General features: G+C 39.9%; 1 pseudogene; it reads left to right on the top strand.

Moving 5' to 3' along the window:
- The first annotated feature begins 6,206 nt into the window (after window positions 1-6,206).
- LOC147002463 (disintegrin and metalloproteinase domain-containing protein 25-like) lies at window positions 6,207-8,058 on the top strand (annotated as a pseudogene).
- The last annotated feature ends 241 nt before the right edge of the window (window positions 8,059-8,299 follow it).

Raw genomic sequence — 8,299 nt, 5'->3', positions numbered from 1 at the left:
ACCTAAACATGATAAAAGCAATCTACAACAAACCAGTAGCCAACATCAAAGTAAATGGTGAGAAGCTGGAAGCAATCCCACTAAAATCAGGGACTAGGCAAGGCTGTCCACTTTCTCCATACCTATTCAACATTGTACTTGAAGTCCTAGCCAGAGCAATTAGACAACAAAAGGAGATCAAGGGGATACAAATTGGAAAGGAAGAAGTCAAAATATCACTTTTTGCAGATGATATGATAGTATATATAAGTGACCCTAAAAATTCCACCAGAGAACTCCTAAACAAGAACTCTCAAACAAGTCAACGGCCTTTCTGTACACAAAGGATAAACAGGCTGAGAAAGAAATTAGGGAAACAACACCCTTCTCAATAGTCACAAATAATATAAAATACCTTGGTGGTGTGACTCTAACTAAGGAAGTGAAAGATCTGTATGATAAGAACTTCAAGTCCCTGAAGAAAGAAATTAAAGAAGATCTTAGAAGATGGAAAAATCTCCCATGCTCATGGATTGGCAGGCTCAATATTTTAAAAATGGCTATCTTACCAAAAGCAATCTACAGATTCAATGCAATCCCCATCAAAATTCCAACTCAATTCTTCAACGAATTAGAAAGGGCAATCTGCAGATTCATCTGGAATAACAAAAAACCTAGGATAGTAAAAACCCTTCTCAAGGATAAAAGAACCTCTGGTGGAATCACCATGCCGGACCTAAAGCTGTACTACAGAGCAATTGTGATAAAAACTGCATGGTACTGGTATAGCGACAGACAAGTAGAGCAATGGAACAGAATTGAAGTTACAGAGATGAACCCACACACCTATGGTCACTTGATTTTTGACAAGGCAGCTAAATCCATCCAGTGGAAAAAAAGACAGCATTTTCAACAAATGGTGCTGGCCCAACTGGCAGTTATTATGTAAAAGAATACTAATTGATCCATTCCTATCTCCTTGTACTAAGGTCAAATCTAAGTGGATTAAGGAACTCCAGATAAAACCAGAGACACTGAAACTTATAGAGGAGAAAGTAGGGAAAGCCCTCGAAGATATGGGCACAGGGGGAAAATTCCTGAATAGAACAGCAATGGGTTGTGCTGTAAGATCGAGGATCGATAAATGGGACCTAATCAAGTTCCAAAGCTTCTGGAAGACAAAAGACACCGTCAATAAGACAAAAAGACCACCAACAGATTGGGAAAGGATCTTTACCTATCCTAAATCAGATAGGGGACTAATATCCAATATATATAAAGAACTCAAGAAGGTAGACTCCAGAAAATCAAATAACCCCATTACAAAATGGGACTCAGAGCTGAACAAAGAATTCTCACCTGAGGAATACCGAATGGCAGAGGAGCAGCTGAAAAAATGTTCAACATCCTTAATCATCAGGGAAATGCAAATCAAAACAACCCTGAGATTCCACTTTACTCCAGTCAGAATGGCTAAGATCAAAAATTCAGGTGACAGCAGATACTGGCGAGGATGTGGAGAAAGAGGAACACTCGTCCATTATTGGTGGGATTGCAAGGTTGTACAACCACTCTGGAAATCAGTCTGGCAGTTCCTCAGAAAACTGGACATAGTACTACCGGAGGATCTCGCAATACCTCCCCTGGGCATATATCCAGAAGATGTCCCAACCGGTAAGAAGGACACATGCTCCACTATGTTCATAGCAGCCTTATTTATAATAGCCAGAAGCTGGAAAGAACCCAGATGCTCCTCAACAGAGGAATGGATACAGAAAATGTGGTACATTTACACAATGGAGTACTATTCAGCTATTAAAAAGAATGAATTTATGAAATTCCTAGCCAAATGGATGGACCTGGAGGGCATCATCCTGAATGAGGTAACCCAATCACAAAGGAACTCTCACAATATGTACTCACTGATAAGTGGATATTAGCCTAGAAACTTAGGATACCCAAGATATAAGATACAATTTGCTAAACGCATGAAACTCAAGAAGAACAAAGACCAAAGTGTGAACACTTTGCCCCTTCTTAGAATTGGGAACAAAACACCCATGGAAGGAGTTACAGAGACAAAGTTTGGAGCTGTGACAAAAGGATGGACCATCTGGAGACTGCCATATCTGGGGATCCATTCCATAATCAGCTTCCATATGCTGACACCATTGCATACACTAGCAAGATTTTGCTGAAAGGACCCAGATATAGCTGTCTTTTGTGAGACTATGCCGGGGCCTGGCAAACACAGAAGTGGATGCTCACAGTCAGATATTGGATGGATCACAGGGCCCCCAGTGGAGGAGCTAGAGAAAGTACCCAAGGAGCTAAAGCGATCTGCAACCCTATAGGTGGAACAACATTATGAACTAACCATTACCCTGTAGCTCTTGACCCTAGCTGCATATGTATCAAAAGATGGCCTAGTCTGCCATCACTGGAAAGAGAGGCCCATTCAACTTGCAAACTTTATATGCCCTAGTACAGGGGAACAACAGGGCCAGAAAGTGGGAGTGGGTGGGTAAGGGAGTGGGGGGGGGGGTTATGGGGGACTTTTGGGATAGCATTGGAAATGTAAATGAGGAAAATACATAATAAAAAATATTAAAAAAAAAAAAAGAAAATAGATCTACTGAAGACCCAGCTATACCATTCTCGGGAATGTACCCAAAAGATGTCCCACCATTCCACATGGTCAGCTGTTCCACTATGTTCATAGGAGCCTTATTTGTGATAGCAGAAGCTGGAAACAACCCAGATATCCCACAACAGAAGAATGGATACAGAAAATGTGGTTCATTTATACAATGGAATTCTACTCAGCTTTTAAGAATGAGGACATCCTGAGTTTTGCAGGCCAATGAATGGGACTAGAAAATATCATCTTGAGTGAGGTAACTCATTCCCAACAGGACATGCATGGTATGTACTCACTAATAAGTGGGTATTAGCAAAAAAAAAAAAAAGTACAGAATGCCCAAGATACAGTCCACAGAATTCAAAAAGATCAACAAGCTGAAGTGCCCAAGTGAGCATGCTTTAGTCCCACTTGGGAGAGGGAAGAAAGTAATCACAAGTGGGGAGGGAGGGAGGGACCTGGGAGGGAAAGTGGATGGGAGTGGGCAGATTGGGAGAGAGAGAGGACCCTGATGTGGTATTGGGTAAGGGAAAATAACTGAAGCCTGGAGAGCCAGCATAAAGAATGGAAACAGGCAACTTTGGGAGGTAGGAGGTTGTGGGGACCCTGGAGAATGCACTAGAGACCTGGGAGTTGAGAGACTCTCAGAACTCAAAAGGGGGACTTAGATGAAATGCCTTACAGTGGGGAGAGGGAACTTAGAGAGCCCACCTCCAGCAGGAAGACAGGTCATCAAATGGGAGGCAGGGCATCCCACAATCACACCTCTTGTTCATGTCTGAAAGAATTACAGGAAGGAAAATGGAGAGGAGCCTGAGGAAAAGAAGGCCCAGGGACAGACCCAAAATGGGATCCAGATCAAGGGAGGTCCCAAGACCTGACACTATTACTGAGGCTATGGAGCGCTTACACAAAGGAACCTAGCATGACCGCACTCCAGAAGACCCAACAAAAAGCTGAAAGAGTCAGATGCAGATATTTGTACCCAGCCAAAGGACAGAAGCAGCTGAATTGGGGAAAGGCTGAAAGAAGCTGAGGAGGAGGGCAACCCTGTAGGAGGACCAGCAGTCTCAATTAATCTGAACCCCAGAGATCTCTCACACACTGGACCACCAAATATATAGCATACACCAGCTGATATGAGGCCCCCAACACACATACAGCAGAGGACTGTGGGGTCTGTGTTCATTCAGAGATGATGCACCTAACCATCAAGAGACTGAAGGCCCCAGGGAGTTTAGAGGTCAGGTGGGGTGGGAGTGGGAACATCCATGTGGAGACAGCGGGGGGCGGGGGGAAGAGGTATGGTATGGAGAACAGTGGTGGACAGGGGGGAATAAAATATGGTGTAAATAAATATTAAAAATGAAAAAGAAGAATTTAGTACTAGGGGGTAGAAGCATAAATAATTAGTCTGAGTTCACATTCAGGAACACACACCGTGCATCTTGTCTAGTGTTTCAAATGTTCACCACATTAAATAAAAACCTATATTACTCTGCTTTATTTATTTGACATTTTTTAATGTATGGTTAATCTTGCTTTCAATAACTCTGAGCTAGACAGTATATCATGAAAAATGCTAGGTAGTAATTTCAGTACAGAAATTGATAAGTTTGATAAACTATGGAAAGAAAACAATAGACAAAATATTTTGAAAGTCAAACTTAAAGTTTCTATACTATACGGCACTATGCATCTGTATGAATGAAGCTTTTATAGTCACTCATGGGCTAGGTAGGACATATTGAATCATTGTGTAAAATATTGTAGAGAGTACAGACAATCCAGATCATATTCTTTAGACTTTGTTTTCCTTTGAGCATATGGTATGACAACATATAAGGAATATATTATGAAGAATTTATATGGGTTAAGTTAATTATCGAGAGTATCACATCACTAATAAGTCAACGCTTGTCATCAGAGCTACAACTGTCTTTCACGAAAAGTATAGAAGGCAATATGGTGGTACATGCTTGTAATCCTAGCACTTGTGTGGGAGCCAGAGGCTAAAGTCCCATGGAGTAGAAGCCAGAAAACTTATGTACACTGAAACCATATCTTAAACCAGCAACAATCTAGAATAAAGAAAAACATGTGAGTATTAGGATGTTACTCAAAATTCAGAAATTTTGTCTTCAAAAGCTTTTTCTCTTCTTTTCTGCTATGTTCTTTAGGAGTGTGTTGTGTGTGTGTGTGCGTGTGTGTTTTGTACACACGTTGTCTCTTGTGAGTGTCTATGTGAATACATGTATAAGCACATCTGTGGGGGCCACAGATAGATGTTGGATGTTTTCCTCTTCTTCCCTAACTATTTCAAGACAGGATTTCTTGTTGCACACAGAACCTACTACCATAGCTAGACAGGCTGTCCATAAAGCCCAAGTAGTTACCTGTTTCTGCTTATTCCTTTTTTAGCCTCAATTGCCAATATGGAGTTTACAGGCACAAATTATCAACTCTGGTACTTAAATATGAGTTCTGGTGGGCCAAACTCAGTCCTCCTGCTTGCCCCCACAGCATTGTATGCACTTAGCCATCTCTTCAGTCTTGCAAGTCTCTAATTTTAGTCCTTGCTTAATTTATCCAAGCAATTAGGCAAGATTGTAGTTCTATAAATGAGATTGCTATTTGTCCTAAAACAAGGTTCCATATACCTACATTTAGTGACACAACAAAGATTCAGGAGAATAAGTGCTGAAAAACTCCAATGTTGGATAAAAAAAGAATTAAATGAAAACTTCTTGATTTTATAACAAATACATTTTTTATTTAAATACAACAATAAAAAGAACATGTGAAAGAAAACACAATCTCAATTTTCAGCTGGGTTCCTATATCTTGGTTTAAAATTTTTCAGGAAATTGATAAACTGTGGAACACAAATACAAATGATTCTAAAGCTATGGGATATGCTTGCAATTCATCTGTCAGTGATTTCAAACTTTAGTCAAGGAGTCAGGCTATCTGATCTAAACTAGGTTTCCAGGAACACAGTGTAAACAGGATGATATCTGACTAAAGCTAACAGCAGCACTGACCTATGAGCAAGCATAATTAGAAAACTCCTGGACAGAAGTGTCAGGTCCAGTTAGGACAAGACATACCAATGCTGAGCTAAGCTGAGCTGATAATAACTGAAACTAATGTTAGCAGTATTTACAGATCGCTTCTAAATGAGGCAACTCAACAATTACCTCTTGGAAATTAAAAAAAACATTTGTATTTATTCCATATATATGTATAATATGATCACTATCTACAGACATCATTTGCTTTAAATAATTATTGTAGGTATGTGAACTAATATATTAAAAAACATATTAAACTGTAAGTTATTTATCTAGGTTCAGAAATCAGCAACATTCACAAATTTAATTCTAACTCACACCCATACTTTGACTGTACTACAATGAAATTAAACAGCAAATGAAGTGTACCATTTGGGGTCCCCTTTGACCAATACCTCAGCCATTTAAGCTCACACCTGGATCTTTCTCTTCCAACTTGGCCTGCCCATAACTAAGCTACTCCAATGTCTGCTTCCTTTTATCTATTACGTCTAGTCTCAATGCTCTAATGTATGAATTCAGCCAGAAGACAGAGCATTAAGATTCAGGGAATATTACAGATAAATGGCACAATCTATGAAATGAAGCCCAAGAACCTTTCTTCCACATTTGAACATTTGGTTCACAAGATGGACAGTGAGGAGACAGAATTACTCCCCATGAGATGTGCATTGACAGAAGAAGAGATAGCACGGCAAATGAAACTTCAGCAGAATGAGAACGCCACTCTGATGCAGAGCCACTATGAAGGATGGTGGACCCACATGTGGTTTTCTTGACTTGGTATTGGTTGTAGACTTTGAGCAAATTCATTATCTGGATGGTAACTTGTCACACATGTTACTGAAAGCATTCATCATTGTCAATACAATAAATGAGATTTTTCTTACACTGGATGTTGAGGTAGTTTTCCTTGGAGTTGGGAATGTGGAATGTAGGACACCCAATCAAAATGAATACCATACATAATGTCTTAAGAGATCTTTGCTATTGGAAGGTGACCAAACTTAATTATCATATTCAAAATGATACTACATATATTTTTGGGAAACATGATTTTGGTGTAAAGAAAATGGCTTAGCCTATATTGGATCTGTTTGTGTAACATCTCATAATGGTGGGGTTAATTGTCTGGAAGGATCTGATCTTCATTGTTTTGGATGTCTTACAGCACATGAATTGGTCATAATTTGGGTATGCAGTATGATGCAGGGCTGTGTATATGTGGGCATTATGCATGGATAATGGCTCCAAGAACCATTGCCACCAACAAATTCAGTAACTGCAGTTATGCTGGACTTTAGAATCTTTGCTCCTATGAACTGCATGCATAAAGAAAAGAAGATAAATGACAAGATGAAAAATAAGTTCTGTGGGCATAGTGTGATTGACAATGGAGAGAAGGTGATTGTAAAACTTGACATAGGTGCAGCATATCCGTGCTGTATGCACAAGTGCACCCTCAAAAATGAGGCTGCCTGTGCTTTGGAGCTTTGTGGCATACATTGTAAGATCATGCCTGCAGGCACAGTGTGTAGTAGAGAAAAGGACAGTGAATGTGATCTTCCAGAATGGTGCAATGAATATGTATATGAGTGTTCTAATGGTATTTATTTGCTTAATGGGAGCCCCTGTAAAGAAGAAAAGAGATTTAATAACCAAGATAAACAGTATAAGCAGATTTTTGGCAAAGAAGCCAGGAGTACAGCTCAAAGATGCTACATGGAAATCAACACCCAAGGGGACCATTTTGGCAACTGTGGTATGATCAGAAATGCATACTTAAGATGTCATGATTTCTCTGGCAGAGTTCAGTGTGAGAATGTAACAGGCATTCCATTTTTGCAAGAGCATTCCACTGTACACTGGAATCACCTCAGTGGTGTCACCTGTTGGGGAACTGACTTCCATTTTGGGATGACAATCCCTGACATTGGTTTAGTGAAAGATGGCACAGACTGTGGTCCAGAGTATGTGTGTATTAATAAGAAGTGTGTCAGTAAGTCAATTTGGACAAGTCAGTGTTCACCCAAGACATGCAACATGAAAGGTATGTGCAGCAATTTACACCACTGCCACTGCAACCTCGGGTGAGACCCACCATATTGCCTGTGCTTTTGGGTTTTGTTGCATACATTGTAAGATCATGCCAGCAGGCACAGTGTGTAGTAGAGAAAAGGACAGTGAATGTGATCTTCCAGAATGGTGCAATGAACATGTATGTGAGTGTTCTAATGATATTTATATGCTTAATGGGAGGCATTGGAGGGAGTGGTTTTGGAGGGAGTGTTGACAGACCCTCCACCTGAGGAAGAAGGGGAACCCAAGGAAAATAACAACATGGAATTGATGATTCTGATTTAAAAAAAAATCTTTCTGACTTTTGACCAGATATGTAACAGCACCTACATGAGAATAACCCAGTGTTTCCACTTCAGAAGAGGAAGAAGAGTACAATGATATTGCACAACTAGCAACAGCTCCTAATTTCCAAAGTATATTCAAATCTTCATAAGTTTCCCATGTCTAGCCATGTATCATCTTAGCTCGTGAAGTACTGCACTTTTAATAACTCACTAAAACAAAGTAATAGAGATAGAACTAG

This window comes from Mus caroli, unplaced genomic scaffold (genome assembly GCF_978045245.1).
Source record: "Mus caroli unplaced genomic scaffold, Mus_caroli_1 scaffold_10, whole genome shotgun sequence".
Taxonomy (NCBI): domain Eukaryota; kingdom Metazoa; phylum Chordata; class Mammalia; order Rodentia; family Muridae; genus Mus; species Mus caroli.
This window is presented reverse-complemented; position numbering and strand designations above follow the sequence as displayed.